Consider the following 18031-nt stretch of genomic DNA (forward strand, 5'->3'; position numbering starts at 1 on the left):
GAAATACATGTTTGATGTCGTTCATTAAAATTCACAAATTACAACCGCCAGTATGTTATTTTTCCGTTCATGGAACACCCTGTACAGGTGATTGACATGTAGATGGCGCTGTTTATCCTGTCGGTCTCGTGGGCCTTCTTTGCCTACTGTCGGTCTCGTGAGCTTTCTTTGCTTAGTGTTGGTCTCATGAGCCTTTTTAGCTTAGTGTCGGTCTCATGGGCCTTTTTTGCCTACTGTCGGTCTCGTGGGCTTTCTTTGCTTAGTGTCGGTCTCATGAGCCTTTATTGCTTAGTGTCGGTCTCGTGGGCTATGTTTGCTTAGTGTCGGTCTCACGAGCCTTTTGTGCGTAGTGTCGAACTCATGGGCTGTATGACTCCTGAGCCGTATAACTCGTGGGCTGTATGACTCATGGACCTATTATTGATGTCGGTCTTGTGGACCGTATGACTCGTGGGTGTCGGTCTCGTGGGATGCCCCCCACACATTCACGTCTATCTTTGATTTCTTCTGATTGTTTTTCTCTGCTGCCTTCTTCTCCCTCTCTAGCTTTCTCTTCCTCTTCTTGTCCCCTTCTTCATCCTTTTGCTTCTGCTTTTCCCTCTTCCTCTCGATGAAGACAGTACTATTGATGCATTTTGGCTTGTCATCAGTAGCTGCCCTCCTGCTTGATGCCCTCCTTTGGGCTTTAGGGAGGACCAGTTGTTCCTTGAGGGCAGGGCTGATGTACTGCTCATGTGGTGGGCCCTGGCGAGCCTCAAGAGGTGGGTGGGCCTCAATGGAGAGAGGTGGGTGGGCCTTCACGGAGGGCAGGCTTCGGCTGGAGATGGGTGGGCCTGAGCGGGAGGTGGACAGGCCTTGGCGGGAGGTGGACAGGCTTCGGCAGGAGGTGGATGAAGGGGAATATCCCCGCTGCCCTGAATCCACTCCTCGCAAGCTGAGGCTTGCAGGACACTTCCTCCCAGGCTGATCAAAGAGCCCGAGCAAAGATCAACTTCCTGACCACCTCGCCCGGATTTTTGAGCAGATTTTTTCCCCATGCTGCCTTCAGGGGCCCAAACACGCTTAAATCGCACGGCTGGAGGAAGTGGCTGGAGTGGGCTGGGAGGCAGTACAGGATGATGTTTTCTTCGTTGCAGAGTTCCGCGACTTCGAGACTCAGATGACTCGTATGGCCTGGCATCTACCAGAAGGATGACCAGCCTGTGCACACCGTTCTGGTCCAAGAACGGGATGAAGCTATATAAGATGAAGTCATGGAGGACTTCACCATCCATCCACCCATTCTCACACCTGCCCATAAATGCTTCAGCCAGTCCTCCTTCCAGTGGATTCACTCGGAACCTCTTTCCAGCGAACACGAGCGTGGGAAACTTTCCATCCACCGAAATGGCACAGAGGAGTGTTATTTGGGTATTGTCCCCATTGGGAGTATCTGGAGACCGCCTTACCACCCCTCTGTATTAGCACTCTGTCAGTTTTCCCGCCAAGCAGGAAAGCCAACTCTTCAGTTGAAAATACCGGATGGCTGTGAGAGAATAAACAAAGCGTTATGTCACCGCATGAACATCTCCAGCTGGGAAAACCATGCATCCAGGTTGTCTGCTGTGATGACGGCCAGGTTGAACCCCCATCGCCTGCGGCAACCGTTGCAAAATCTCAGGGGGTCTCCTCAAGAATAGGCGCATCCATTTCGCCCCCGGAAGATAGTCTTTAAATGGCGTTGGTCTGCCATCCTTATCTAAACAAATTTGTAATATATTCTTAATGATAAAAAAACCCAAAAAATATCTACATAGGATATGAATTGCAAATAACAATTATGACTAAACCATCTCTCTTTAAAACAAATATTAGCCGACAAATGGTTCATATTCATTCAATCTGGTTGTTTTATTCTAGACTAGCGTTCGTCAGTCAGCACTAGATGGCGCTCTCGCACACGTACATCGTTTTCTACGCACGCAGTGCTCAACTTCTGAGCCCACTCGCGACGATCGCTAGCTGTATCAGTTAACGCCACCGCACACTACACAATCCGACTGGTCTTAAAGTCTTCAGCCAAGCTGGGTCTTAAGACCAGTCGTATGACCGCACACCGCACACTATACGACCCGAATGTAAAGCGTGCGCAGTGCGCACTGTGTGCGCTTGCATTTTACTGCATTGTGAATGGCTGAAAGCCTAAGACCAGTCGTAGAAATTCAACATGTCAAATCTCTACGACTGGCGCTAAGACCCAGTCGTAAGACTAAAAAATGGCAAGACTGTGACGTCACACTTATAGTCTTAAGGTCTTAAGACCGGTGAATCGGGGCAAAATCGTGTAGTGTGCGGCGGGCTTTATGGCAGGGGTGCATTTATATCATTCTTTTCAAAAGTAATACGGCCGTATGGCAAACAATGTATTCGAATCATAAACCTGAACTACTTTTGCCTTCCTGCAAGTGGGTTTGTGTCTGCTACCTACCGCTAGTAGCCCGAGGAGGACGATCTCTTCAGCACGCTAAGTCGAAATTTCGCACTTATTTGCTGTGACCTTTGGTGTATTTTATACTTAATCCACATTGCGCAAAACATGGCAGTATCGAAACTACACTTTTTTCAAAATTGAAATGTTTTCTGAATTTTTGAAAGAAAGATTTGTTGACCTCACATAGTAGGCGCATGTGTTAACAACAGTGGACCTTGTAATGCCTGGTTTCAGTGAAATCAGCTGCCGATCGGGGCCCGCGAAGAGTTTTGTGGTTGCTGCCGTTGGGAGTCACTATGGATGTTGTGTGATTTATGACTGCCATCCCACGTATGCTGACGCCGCGCGCTGGCTCAGGGCAAGCGAGCTCTCTACTTAAGAAGATGAGCAAATCGAAGCCGCCACTACAATGGGAAAATCGTGAACGCGAAAAGTTATTAAAATGCGAGATTTTTTCAAGAAAACAGAAAATTCAGCTGATTTAATTACTATTTATGTCTATATTACGTATCAATCTACACATAATTGATCTCATTTCATGGCTTGGTGTACTTATGATTATCATATGATAAACGCTATCTAGACCCTATGCTCTATCAGCAGACTAACGCATTGTGAGTGTAAAACTTACATAAAAATTACATACGTAACACCATTCAAAGAGTGCAGTCGTATCACTCAGGATCGGAAAATTGCAAACACATATGAAACGAATACAGGCCTACAGTTGAAAATCACATCCAAAACACATTGTCATTAAAAATTTATAGGGGGCCTACAGAGCTACCAAGTCTCACGCATTCTGAGTGAGACTCAAGCATTTAGGGGTCGTCTCACGATCTCACGCATGGCACTCATTTTTCTTACGCATCGGGCAAAATCTGCAATTTGGGCCCATAATAAGGAGCATAGCTCAAAGGATTAAAAACTTTAGTGATAGTTACAACTGAAGGTACATTTTCCTTTTGTCTTTCAAAATAAGTAAAAACTAGTCACTTAAGTGAGCACCTGATAGCACCATTAAGAGCTAAAAATTGAAAAAGCTCCCTACCATGGGAGGCCATGGGGGGGGGGTGGAGGGAAAGAAACCCCTCCCACACCCTCGCTTGGGCGCACATTCACTCGCCGAGATGCTGAGTCATGAAAATCTCACTCATAAAAATTTATTGAACTTGGCATCCCTGGGCCTATTACAAATTACTTTGCAGCGCAATGTTCATTGTGGTTGAATTATTATGCGTAGATGGTCTAGAATTCTATACGTGTGTGGCTGTATCCAGCGACTCAGGTCATGGGCATGGCTACAAGTTCAACCAGATGCATGTGGCTGGATGGTAAAGACATTGTCATTAAATTCACAGGCGCTACCTAAGCTACTCTAGATTTATCGCGGATCGCGCTACATGTACTATATATGGTTGATTTAGGGGTCTAGATATCGCGCACGAAAGTTTGTGATACTCGTATTATAGAAATTATTCCACAATTGTACCTGAAATTCTCCATAAATATCACGAAAATGCAGAAAAATCACCTCCCAGAATCTCCTGATAATACGATGACGGAGTAGTGCGCTGTCGCCATTTGTATGTCGGACTTAATTTTATGCGTTCAATTTCTCGGGGGTACTGTATGTAAAGGTCGCGCAGCTGCCCTATGTTAGTATGTAGTTTCATGTGTGAAAGTGTCTGCCCCTCTGCGGCTGTAACGTGCTTCGGCTTTCGTAGAATATTATAAATTTAAATGATCGATCGAACAAATTACGAATTCTATCGGCTACGAACGAGACACGCGAGACGACACGTCTAGGCTAAAACATCCTTAACATTACAGATTTTAAGCTAAGACTCAGAGTAAGAGGCAAGTAAATTACAAGGTAAAAAATTGGAAATTTAGTGAAAAATTTGTTCGAATTCAAAATTTCTTACCTGTTTCCTTCTCATGTTTAGCGGCTGTCAGGTATGTTTACTCCATGGGCGTATCGGCAAATTTTGCGCTTACTACCACGCGTAATATTGCTATTATAGCTATACGCAGATTCGCTATGCGCGACCATTTTAAGTCCCTGCGCGAGATCTAATCACAGAACTATATAGGTAGAATGATCAAGTGGGGTCAGAAAACATAGCCAGCGCACGCGATCTCCGCCATTTTGGTTAGTCTTTTGTTACGTCACGGCTTGCGTGCACAGAACAGGGTTTGCAGAGTCACAGCATAGAGCGCAGGCCTAGGCTGACTTTTTTTTACTTCTTTTTTACCTCCCCCTGTTCATCGCAAGCCGTGACATAACAGAAGACTAACAAAATGGCGGCATGTAATGTGCGCGCAACTGGCTATAAAGCTACGCATGGGTTGTGAATGGGCTTGATCAATCTACCTATTTATATCTGTGGATCTAATCCCCTTACTTACTAGAATTTAGACCCAGTCTACTACGTAGTGCGATTCAGAAATCCCCACATCAATAGCAGCATGTGGGACTACATTACACTCTACCAAACTCCATTGTTGTGGAATGTAGTCTTTCCTAATAGCAACAAAATCATTAATCTCCTCACCTGAAATGCACTGCTATTTGACGGTTCTGAGGAATTCTCTAACTGCGTCTGAATAACTCTTGCATCATCGAAAAGGGTTGATAATTGAGGACGACTCGCGCCGTCTTGTGAGTCCATGGGCGTCGCCATTTTGATGAAGTGACAATACCGAAAATCTTGGCAATCGATAATATCGCGATTACGCTCATCCTTTCATCTTGTACAGTAGAGGAAAATGAATGTCTATTTCTGGGATCGGGAACGGAAAACCAAGGTACAGATTAGACGTAGATAATATATCACTGTAATGGCTCAGAATATTCAGAGTTTATTTGATGAAATTTGGTTTTGAAATGGCTGAGATACCCAAAAAGAAATGATCCTAATAAAAGGTGGGACCCACCTTTTAATAGTTTTATTAGGATGGCTTTGTTTTACTTTGTCTTTGAATATCTCAGTTGTTTCAAAACCAATTCTCATGCATCAAATAAAATGTGAATTCCTCACAGAATTGTATGTTCTTCAACATTTCATAAAGTGGTTTTTAAGTATCTTACAAAAAATGAAAAGCTATGAATCCTCATCTCAACCAATATACCATCCTTAAAGGACAAGTCCACCTTCATATACATGTGGATTGAGTGAATGCAGCAATATTAGTAGAACACATCAGTGAAAGTTTGGGGAAAATGGGACAATCCGTTCAAAAGTTATGAATTTTTAAAGTATCTGCACAGTCACTGCTGGAAGAGGAGACTACTACAGAGTATGATGTCACATGCGAACAACGCTGTATAAAGGAAAATATAAAGAGAATTTCACAAAATTTTACTTTTCGAAAAAAATGCACATTTCCTCATCAACTCGTCACTGACGCATGTTAACAAGGGTAATTATTTCCCCTTGCCTTCTGTAAGAGGGAAGTCAAGTTTTCTTTTATTATGCGAGAAAAGTGAAAATACGTTGAATTTCATATCGTTGTACACATACATGACATCACAAGCTGTAGTGGTCTTCTAATCCAGCAGTGACTGAGCAGAAACTTCAAAAATTCATAACTTTTAAATGGATTGTCCAGTTTTCCTCAAACTCTTGCTGATGTGTTCTATTAATATTGCTGTATTCATTCAATCCACATGTCTATGAAGGTGAACTTGTCCTTTAACTTACTTAATGATATTAGTGCCCACGAAAGAAATAAAGAGTCCAATATAGGGACCTTTTCTCATTCTGAATAATAGTTATGATAATGTGTCATATAACCCACTCTGAAAGTTTATTTTGATGAGAGATATTTGTGTTTATATATATATATATATATATATATATATATATATATACATCTTAATAATCAATTTACTCTTACTTTGTATTATTTTCTATAGATGGATTCACACTGTCATCCTAATACTCATTTGTATGATACAATCAATTTCACACTTGTATGTTCAAATCTGTTTAGATTTCAGTGAGACACTGAACTGTTTCTGAACAGGAATTATTATATCGACTTCTTCCTACCGATGATTATTGTACAGGAATTATTATATCGACTTCTTCCTACCGATGATTATTGTATTCTGAGTCATTTAATTGTTTGAGCGCTATTCAACCTATTTTTGGAACTTATGATTACATGTGTCGATATCACAACATGAAACAATTTAATTGCTGGAGCGCTCTTTAACTTATTTTTGTAACCTATGGTACGTTGATGAGTACATAGTATGTCGATATCATAACTTGTGTCAATACAAAGTAATTGAACACCATTGTTACGTAATAAGCTTGTCAATGTCCTCCTCCTTATGCGTGGGGTGCCTTGACTACATTGCGTCTACATGGCAGCATCATTGTAAAGGGTACGCACTCCCATAGCAACCAATTCTGTGTATATGAGTGCGCGCTCTTAATGTTCAATTTATGTTTTGTTTTGACATTGACATTTTGCGTCGAGACTCCTGAAGAAGGTGGATGGAAGCCACCGAAAATTTGAGTTGCTCAATAAACTCTATATTGGCGAAATATTGCATTACCGGTTTATTCTTCGTTATATATATACATATATATATTTGTTTTTCCCCGAGGGGGGGGGGGAGGGGGGAATTTTGAACACAAACAAGAAATGATAAATCTGACACATGATACAATATGTAAGACATTATTTGGCCAAGATTAGGGGGGTAATTTTTTTTTTCTGCATGGTATTGAGCAAAGTACATAGTACACAAAAGAAATTATTTTTTAATCATAATTATCTTGTATAATATATTTTGTGCTTACTCTCTAAAAAATTTCGAGTGAATAATTCACTCCTCGGAAGGAGTGAATAAAATTTCACTCAATTAAGAGTGACTTTCACTCGTTGTCGAGTGAATTTCACTCTTGTAACGAGTGAAATTTGTGTGAAACCCATTCGCCGAGTGAATTCCGAGTGAAAATTAAGCCGAGTGAATTCTGAGTGAATACATAGTTAAACGCATTTGGCTAGGCCAATAGAAATTGAGAATTACCCTGTCATGTGTTTACTCTAAGCCAATCACCAGCCGCAATTTCCCCTGGCTTGGGCGCGGGCAGGTTTGCCTGAAGAGCGACGCGTCGCCTGTGCGTGGACTGTGACCCTGTGTGCAATTGCGTGCTGTACGCTAGCTGTGCGTGTATTATGCATAGGATCACAGATTTACGTGCGTGTACACTGTAAGTGCAATCGTGAGAATCTGAGCCTGGATGTCGTGATGGACGGGAGAAAATTTCTGTCTTCAAATTGAGTGGGGCGGAGATATTATTCACATTTTTGAAGGTAAGCAAACCATAGATCGATCTAATTATACCTCTCCGTAAACGACCATTTATGTAAGTTACCTTTAGGGTTCTATACGAATAACCCCGGGCCCGTACTGGCGCTCCTTCGAACAATTAATGTACGGTACAATGGTTTGTACACAGTTAGCTAATATTTAGAACACCTTACGAACAGCTAGAATCCGAGGCCGAAACTCAGCTGATGGTACACGCTAGGTGTTGGGATCTAATAATACGTTGAGTCTTTAGACAACACTTTAATTGTACACGTTGGGATCTAGGGCTTGAACTATTCAAAAAAAAAAAAAAAAAAAAAAAAGAGTGATGAATGAAACGTTGGTCGTTGGTCATTGAATTGACATTCGTAAGCATATCATCACACAGAGATTACTGTGGTCGAGTGTAGAGATCGAACTTATACTATAGGGTCCTAACTGTTACTGAGCTGTGCTAATTAAAGCAATACATTACGTCATTAGAAGCGCCTAGCGCCAGACACGTACTCTACATTGCTATTGTTGAGTTGACAGCCGAATCACTGACACTGGTCTGTGTTGCCAGACGAGATGGTGATCTCGATCAGTACGGTAATAAAGAATGGTGAAATTTGGTGATTTTTATGATTATTGTTCATTATATACACTGTATGTAGTAAAAAGGACTTTTATTTGCCGCTACATTTGAGCATCCAAACAGCTGGAAGAATACCACGTACACTAGCTCCCACGTCATGTGTCATGATACTAGGTACGGTAAGAAGTATGATGCGTGGACTGTGACATCGCACTTCTATCTGAAGATCAGCGTGCTCACACATCATGGAGATCGATCCCCTTGTAGCAGACGATGACTGGTACTATTTTCAACATTGTTTTTTATGAAAGTTACAGGTGACCTTACAATGTAGGTATTGAAATTTGGCAGAGATCATCTTTGGGTCTTTAATTCTAACATTATATGCTGATGTAGCTAAAAAAAGTAATAGGCCTACTAGCTTTTGTATTGGTGCTCACTTAGTATTTGTGTGGACAAAACAACTGCATGGTCTTGTGGAAATGAGTTCTACATCCATTTCTGAACCTTGTGTTTTCATACTTTCCTCCAGATAAGGACGTAGACATGACAGCTCTTCGGGAGTGATGGTGATTTAAAGGAACTCGGTGTAGGGGTCATCATTTGGAGAACAAAGACAGATATTGATAGCTGTACAGTCTCTGTCACACGAAGAGGGTGCAGATCACCAGATTGCAAAGTACCAGATGTGGTCATACAACGACTAGCCATTGAATTCAGGGTTGACGAATGCTGGAAACACCGGGCCAACATCAGCGAAGGAGCCTCTGAGATATGGACTTCCATTGCATTAACCCTGCTGTAAGCTATTCTGTTGTTTTCCACAATGATTTATGAAGGGAGACTAGTTTGAAATTGATTTATATTTATTTTACATTCTAGAGTCTTAGTAATTACGTAAGAGGCTACATTAAGAGACTGAATGCTTGGTTGGTTTTATTTTGTTTGAAGAAATGATTTTCAAGATACTTCATGGAGCAGTTTTGGAGCTGTCCTTCCCTCTGACAATGAATGTCTTGCAGGTTAGTACTTGTATTAAAGAAAAATGTGTACCGTGTACTTGCCGTATCGACAGAAGTGAAAACCATGTTATGGTCAGTCTTGAGTTGTGTATTTGAAAGTAGAGCTGTTGCTTATGTCAAATATGTATGTTAAATGATTTTGCTCTTCAAGTTTATAATGTAAACTGGAGGAACCTACTATCCTCATGCCATTTGTATTACCTGGTATTCATAAAACCATTAAATTTTACTTATTTGCCCAGGAATTCAACACACACATCACTTCAAGGGGGAAGAGATACTTCAAAAGCTGAGGGAAGGAGTTCTGACTGTTCTGAGGAGACATCTGCACATCAAGATCATTGCAGCATATTTGTTGTTGAAAATGGAAGCAGAAAACTGTACAGCGTAAGTTCAATTATGTAGAATATTATTATTATTCATATATTATTATTATAATTTGAAAATTGGTCTGGAATACCAGTTTCCCATTGTCATGTCTTGTACTACAATGTACATTTCCATCCAATATATAACCATGTAATTTGCCTGTTCATTTGGTTTTGTTTGTTTTTTTTTTTTGGTCTTCTCAAGTATAGAGAAAAGCAGACTAAAATTTGCCCCCCCCCCCCAAAAAAAAAAAAAAAAAGGAAAGAAAGTAGAATGGACCGGTAAGTGTAACATTGTTAATGAAGTGATGGTTATAGATTTAAAAATAAAGACTGGTATACTTGTATAAAACATGTAAACAGAGTGTACGTACAAGACTCCACGCTGACTTATTTTCGTGGTAGCCCCATCGGGCCACATGTATATTGATTTGATAATAGTCCCAATACTTATGATTTAATCATCACAATGATTAATAAAAAAAGTGGGAGTTGATGTGCCATGAAGTTCAATGGATAATCACATCTTGTATAAATTTTTCTACTAACTGTGCACATTCACACTTAACCTATCTGCATGAAATGTTCATATGTATTAACTGATATCTGGCTCAAGTAGCAATAAATAAATGTACAATAGCAATAGAAATTAATGCCAAGAACAAAAAAACATAAAAATAGTTCAGCCCCTTGAAAGATTAAAATGAGGGCCAAATTTTTGATTTTTGCGTCGTAGAATATGATTAACATTTTTCTTGCTTTCTTTTTAAATTCAGATACCAAGTAGTGAGCAAAGGATGTTGTGGCCAAGGCAGTTGCGATGCAGTACCCCACTTTGTGAGACACCACACAAGATGCAAAAGGACATGTAAGTTTATACTCGTAAGTTTATGTGATCTACAACTTTTTTTAGCCCTCTTTAGCAGAAAGATTAAGTGACATACATGGTATCTTATTCATCTAGCTTGCAAAAACTTCAACATTTTCAACTTTTCTCAAGAGCTAGTGGACAGAATTAAGCAACCAAACGAGGAGTTGATCATCCTTGTTTAGTTAGGGGGCAAGGACCCAAAGTTTTTCAGATTATGGGCATGACCTCCCCCCCCCCCCCAAAAAAAAAAAAAAAAAAAAAAATGGCCTTTACAGGGAAATTGCATCTATTTCTTAATAAACTCATTGTGCAAATATACAGGCAATGTGGGGATTGTGATGTACCTTCTCATAGATGTCTAATAAAGTTGTGTGCAGATTGGCCTGATTCCATGACTTGGGTTCGATGAACGTTAACTTCAACGTAACGTAATGTAACTTAAGTTCCACATGCCAGTTGCGCCGTTCATTTATAATAAACCTATTCTCGTTTTCTTCCATAAGAATGCCACTACATGTATTTCTACTGCTATCAGATCTTCATCAGTTATAGTCAACTCTGTGCCAAAGTCAAATTTGTTGAGACTCAAGAAAAAGCTTTGACTTACAATGCATTTTTATATTTCAGGAGTATACCTGTATGGCAAGGATCATGGATTCATTGAGTATCATTTGAAGACCTTGAGGAGCTATGACACCACACATCACCTCAGGCAGAGAGAGAGAGAGAGAGAGAGAGAGTAGTTGCAGCTCTCACCAAGCCCATTGACCGAGCACCATTCCAACGTTAGATTAGAAGCCCAGTGAGAAGAGACAGCTACCATCGGTGTGTAGGTCTAAATACCCTTGCCTTTTCCTCTTTTGAGATACAGCATATGCTCCTCTGACGTTGGAACTTACATTCTTGTTGAAGAGTCAGCCTCATCAGGCTCAGCGGTAGTTTAGCATGAAGCTGTTACCAGGATGTACTGCAGCACTTCAACATTAAAAGTAGAACTGGGCTTGCCGACGAAAAGAGTTTGTTGCATAGAATGTGTGATTGTTAATGTTTTAAATTGTGTATTGTTGTATATACTAGTAACTGAAAATAGTTTTGACTTATATAGTAAAAAAAATATCCTCTTCATGGCCACATGTTAATCAATACATTCATCTGTGAGGTGTTCCAAGCATATCAAAGAATGTTTGGCCACACACAGCTTGGCATTCCGCATGATACGAATCTTGCTGCGCTCATGATTAAGCACCCCCTTCTCTCCAGGCAATTCTGACTTGCTTTAATAAAACCTTTTTATGGTCTGATATTCAAGAGAGAAAACTGTTGACAGACACTCGCATGTAATTTTTTTTCTTTCCCTCATTTTTTTTTTTTTTTTTTTTTTTGGGGGGGGGGGGGGAATGCTACAAATAGCAGCTAAATAGTAGAATCTTCCAATGGTCATCCATGCTCTTGGGATGAAGATCATGTCTCCATGTTGTGATTAAGTTACCACATACGTTTGTCACCCCTTTGATTAGCATTGATGCAGTACAATATGCATGTGCTCAAATTTATTGCATCCATCTTCTTTGGAGTAGGGGGAAAAATCTTTTTAAAAAATGAAACAAAATTGATGGGAATCATTGATCCCTAGGGTTACGGGACCCAGAGTTATTTTGTACATTTTCACCTTTATGTAATTGATGTACTGTACTTTGAAAAACTTGTGGGTAGAAGCTCAATTGGTTCAACTTCTTTTTCCACGAAACATCTGCAGCCCATCATTGATAAATCCACGGCATTAGAGTAGATGGAGTTAAATAGATTAGTTCACTAATGTGCCAAGTCAAACTTATGGATAATTCTTCCCTTGATCTCGTAACAAATTATTAAGATAACCTGCAATTGACAATCATATTTTATAGAGTGTTAGCAGTGATGTCACAATTGCCCACCATAAGGCTGCGTTCACATAGAAGTATACTATTTGGGTATTTGGGGCTCGTTTTCAAGGCACGCGAATAGCTTGAATCGAACAATAGGATTTCCTAACACCGGTTCACATAAGAGGGCACTATTTGAATGTACCGAATAGCATAGAATAGTATAGCAAAGTGGGAAATGAGCTTGTTCGATTTTCTTGCAGCGTATACCGTCTCTCGTTTATGAAATAAGGACAATTTTGGTCTGGATTTGCCCTTTAGCAAAAATAAGCATGTAGACTGACATTCTGATGCAGTTTAGAAATTGTTAATAAGATTTGCTGGGATGTAGGAGGAAGAAATCCTCACTGCATGGGATGGCGAGTTGACGGTGCGGGTGATGGTGTACTGGGTGCCCGAATAGCGAATAGCGAATACCGTATACTTCTATGTGAACGCAGCCTAGTGAAGTCAATTGCCTAAACCGACTAGAAATCAAGACTGCATACAAAAGCTGCAGCAATGTTTACTTCAGGGAAACCTAAGGCAAAAGAACACCTTTGTTAGAGAGGCATGCATAAATGAATATTGATCGCCTTTGCTATGGAAGCCACCATTATGGTGGCCAACATGACGTCACATGAAATCACTCTATAAGAAATTCAGTTTGCATGCATTAGTTGTTGCTACATCTGGCAAAACTCGGAAGGATTACAAGTGTTCAATATTGTACAATGATGCCTTATTTAGGTGAAGAAGATCAATGATATGATACATGTTGTGTCAACTGTATTGATTGCAAGTCTGTTTCCATAAATAGTAGGCCCGGTTGAGGGGGGGGGGGGGGGGGGGGGCTACGAGCCCTCCTTCCCTTTGACATTCCATGCCAAATTTCATGAAGGCATGATTATTTTGGGGGGTTATTGATTGTAATCAGTAACATGAATATTTTCATGCTGGACGTGTTGCTGACAAATTTCATTGAAAAGGCAATGAAAAACAAAAAGTAAGAAACAAAGAAATACATGAGTAAATAGAAAAAAAAATAAATACTTCAGAATTTTTTGATGGCACAGTTTTTTCTCTTTCATTTGCTATGGACACTAGAAAGAATATTTACACAAAAAACAAAAAATGTGCCTTTTTGGAACTTTATTTATGGCAAATGGTCTGATTTCATGCTCAAATTAGCATAATTTAGCCAAGGTACTTTTTTTTTGTTGTTGTTGAAAATCAACATTACCGTTTTATAGATTATGTCACAGGCAATTTGTGTGTGGATTTTGTAATGATCGCACGGTTGATGGCCGAGGTCTGGGGGGTTCCAGGGAGGCCCCCCTCTGGCTCTATCATCTACATAAATACCCCACCTAAAGCCTACTTAAAGTCAAGACCATGCTTCTCTGATCGAGTATGTTTAGGTATTTATACAATGTACTTGTAGAGCATCACTGTGTTACATGACAGAGGATCCAAACTTGATTAACCATGCAGTATTGAAAATTTTTGTATTTTTGTCAATTTTTCGAAGCAATCACAATCCCTACTACATGTGTAATTGTTTTTGTATTATAATATAGATAATGGTGACTATACTTTGCAAGTCTTTTGTAGCTTATCATTGAACATGCAATAATTATATTCACTTGTAGTCAAAAATTAAACATGTTCAGGAAGGGTACTTGTAAATTTTTTCACTTTTGCACAAACTTCATGAATTTGGCATATTTTCAGGGAAATGTGTGATGTTAATATTTGAAGAGTTTGTTCGCAAAAACCGATATGTCCATTTTTTAAGATTTTGAAGTACGGTTTCTGTCATAAAGTACAAAATAATACCTTTTAAATTATATATTGGTCACTACATATAAAGGTACATTTTTGAAGTTATGATCAAAAGAAGCAAACATTTTCTTATTATTCTCTTTATTTTTCTTGACCTTTAATCGCAAATATCTCCATTTGGCACATATGGACTTAGCAGTTTTTGCAAACAAACTCTCCATTTGTAGAGCTTTGGGAATGACAGCTAGAATAGCATATTTACAGGGACCTTGTGATGATTATGGTGACAGTTGTTCTTAAATGATAAAAATATGTATAATTATTATTGGCCACATAATTCATGGAAAACCAGATACTCAGCACATGAAGACTGTTTGTAATGGTGTACTGCTCTGCAGTTGAAGTTTAGATATTTCAAGAGGAATATTCCTTTTTTCCTTAAATTTCAGGTGATCCAGTGGACATCACACATATATTATAGAGATTCAGCTCATTAAAAAAAAAAAAAAAAAAAAAAAAAAAAAAAAAAAAAAAACATAACATGCGTAGCATTAGTACATTATCTTCTTATATCCCCCTCAATGCTACTTAAAGAAAGAATAAATTGATAAGAAAGAATGAAACAACAGCCATTTGGATTACTAGCTTATATTTATTCAGTTTCATGTATTGATCCAGCTCGGGTAAGAATTACTTTCAAAACTGGAACACAAAGTTGGCAATGCACTGGGCTACCAGTGGTGGATCATTGGCTTCTAAATACATGCATTAATATTAACAAATATCTGTATTATGAACGTTGCTTGCTGTTTTTGTTTGTATTAGTTTGATTGGTATTCATTATTCCAAAAATGGCTCCAGACCACCTAGATTATTCCCAAATTCATCACTATATTGTCACTTTTCTTCCAGGGTTGAATAAGTAGTGCACTGAATGCTGTGATCAATGGTGATAGAGATGTGTGCTCATGTAGAGTGTAATTCCGTTTGGGATTGAAAAAAGATTGAAAAAGGATTGAAAAAAAAGAGTGAAAAAGGAGTGAAAAACCTCCGGAGTTAAAGAAGAGTGAATACAATAGGAGTGAATTGAGAGTGAGAAAGGAGTGAAAAACGACTGACAAAAGAGTGAAATACCTCAGGAGTGAATTTAGAGTGAGAAAGGAGTGAACATCCCAGCAAAAACATTTCCGTCTTTTTTCACTCTCTTTTGGAGTGAAATTTCTGTTCACTCGAAATTCACTCCACTTCTAGTGATCCTTGACGTCACTACCAAGGGGAGTGAAAATCGAGTGAAAATTCACTCTTTCTTTTTTAGAGAGTAAGAGAGATGTATGTATGAGGGTGCGTATGAGGGTGCGTATAACTAGCTGTGTCCCTTAGAAATGTGGTTTGATCTGATGGTTTAATATTTGTATCGGTGAGAAATTTGACACAAACAAACAAATCTTCAGCCAAATAGCTTCCCTAGGTTGTACAGTATTTGAATTATGATGACATGGGGATAGGGTACTCTGTTACAATGGTCCCACCCCCCCCCCCCCCCCCCCCTTGTGCATTACATGCATCTTCTCTGCCACATACTACACTATGATATTCAATAATTAAGATAATCATGACAAAAACACAAAGACACACAGACAAATACTTCACAAAGTAGAAAGCACATACCAGGTACATGTATACAAACATACACACATACACATTTACATACATACACACACATACACACATACACATTTACATACATACACACACATACATACATACATACATACACAGTCACAATTGTATTAAGAGAACTTTTTTCCAAGGCATGATTTTGGTATTGCACCACATGGCATTTTATTTGACATTCTGCAAGTAGACTGGAAAAGGGGGGGGGGGGGGATGGTATTTCAACGGCAAGGGCACACATACTACCACTTTACAAAGTCTTCTTAATTGTCTACTTTAAATGGTCCAATGAAAGTAACATGAAAATATATCTATACAAAGAAAACATTTTCTGACAGAGAGTAGGAATGAAAAACAAACAAAAACAAAACCTTCCGATTGTAAAACAGGATTTGTAACAGGAGGGAAAGCAAATGTTATTGGCTACATAAGCAGTATAATTTTATCGCTGTTTGCATATCCCCATGCAAGCTTCAAGTAGAAGCAATATGACCACTAACTAAGTCATCTCCTACAACTTGCACATCTCGACATAACACAGTTGACGACCACATTTGCATAATATCTCATCCTTATCATGAATATTCATGAGCTTTAAGAAATATAACAGCCAAAATATGGTCACAGAAAGCATTACACTAGTGCATTAATTTGTGGAGAACATATAGAGACACCTGTTGACTACCATGACAACCACATTTGCATTAATAACTCAACTTCACTATGAATATTCATGAGCTTTCAGAAATGTAGCAGCTAAAATGTGGTTGCAGTGAACATTGCATTTGTGTATGTTTGAAGAACATATACAGAAAATGATTACTATTATGCTTAAAAAGTACATTGGAATGTTACTTATCACAGATGATGGTTAGTGCTAACCTCTACAATCCCCAAAACTTCTAAACTGGCCTTTAAGGGGACTCCTTGTTTTTAACAATACTTGATTACGGAGCTGCCATACATAAACATAAGGTGCAGTCTGCATAATAGGCACTTTAAAATGTCAATAATCATTATATAATGTCAAAAATAATAATAGAAATGTCAGTCATAAAGCACAATGTAGGTTGTCTCATGTAACTAAAGCTAAGGGGAAAAGAAATACTTAAACAGATAATACTTCAATAGTTTCAAGTTCACAACATGATTATCACACTGTGATGTAACAATAATTGAAAAGTATGCACTACAATTCTAGGTGCTTGCTTGTCTATGCTTATGTGATACATTTTAAGAGCCTAATAATTTGAAGAAAAAAAAAGAAGACAACAGTGACAAGCTATCTACAACCCAAATTAGAATCCATTAATCTATTGAGATAACGGCCAAAATATACAATACAATCCATTGCTTATGCAAGTTTTCTTCTTACTGTCATTGTGAAGAACACAGTGTGTAAAACAACTGGGGATGTACGTGTAATAATAATAACAATGATAATAATGATAGCTAGTTTTTATATAGCGCATTTCAAACTTCTTAGGTATCTCAATGCGCTTTACAGACTACTATCACCCCGGTCACTGGATACATCATTTCCAACCAGCACTAACAGTGCTAATTCTCCACTCCCTGGGGAGCATTCCAGCCAGTCGAAGCCATTTTACAGGCGCACACATGCTGATCACACGCTGATGAACACATACATGCTGTGTATGTGTTCAACAAAAATTGGTTAATCACAAAAATGTGACTAAATTAAGAATACACACTCCCATATCTCAGCTAGTTACCTTTGTTGTATATGACTTCACTCAAGGTTTTCTTGTAATTTTTACATAAGCAGCTGATTGACAAAATTTCATGTTGCAAAAGGATCTGCTTCCCACATTCATAATACACATGACCACTCTGCAAACATAATTTTGTAATAAAAAATAAAATCCCCATACAATGCCTCTTAATAACAGCACTATCTTAAAGCTTATTCCTCCTTTTTGAAAGGCTTATGAAACGTTTGTCAAATTTCATCTCCACATGGCATCTACGTACGTGAATGGAAAATAGACAAATACACAACTGTGT

At 39.0% G+C, this 18031-nt stretch overlaps 1 long non-coding RNA gene and 1 pseudogene across 1 annotated transcript; one reads left to right on the top strand and one right to left on the bottom strand.

Annotated features, from left to right (window-relative positions):
• Nucleotides 1-483: 483 nt before the first annotated feature.
• On the bottom strand, nucleotides 484-5157 carry LOC139712854 (uncharacterized; annotated as a pseudogene).
• Nucleotides 5158-8901: 3744 nt separating this feature from the next.
• LOC139712853 (uncharacterized) lies at nucleotides 8902-10822 on the top strand. Its single transcript, XR_011709601.1, has 3 exons — nucleotides 8902-9183; nucleotides 9647-9791; nucleotides 10549-10822. It is a non-coding gene; the product is annotated as an uncharacterized lncRNA (long non-coding RNA).
• The last annotated feature ends 7209 nt before the right edge of the window (nucleotides 10823-18031 follow it).

This window comes from Diadema antillarum, unplaced genomic scaffold, assembly GCF_040938485.1.
Source record: "Diadema antillarum isolate AM-2024a unplaced genomic scaffold, OU_Dant_1.0 seq00001866_RagTag, whole genome shotgun sequence".
Taxonomy (NCBI): domain Eukaryota; kingdom Metazoa; phylum Echinodermata; class Echinoidea; order Diadematoida; family Diadematidae; genus Diadema; species Diadema antillarum.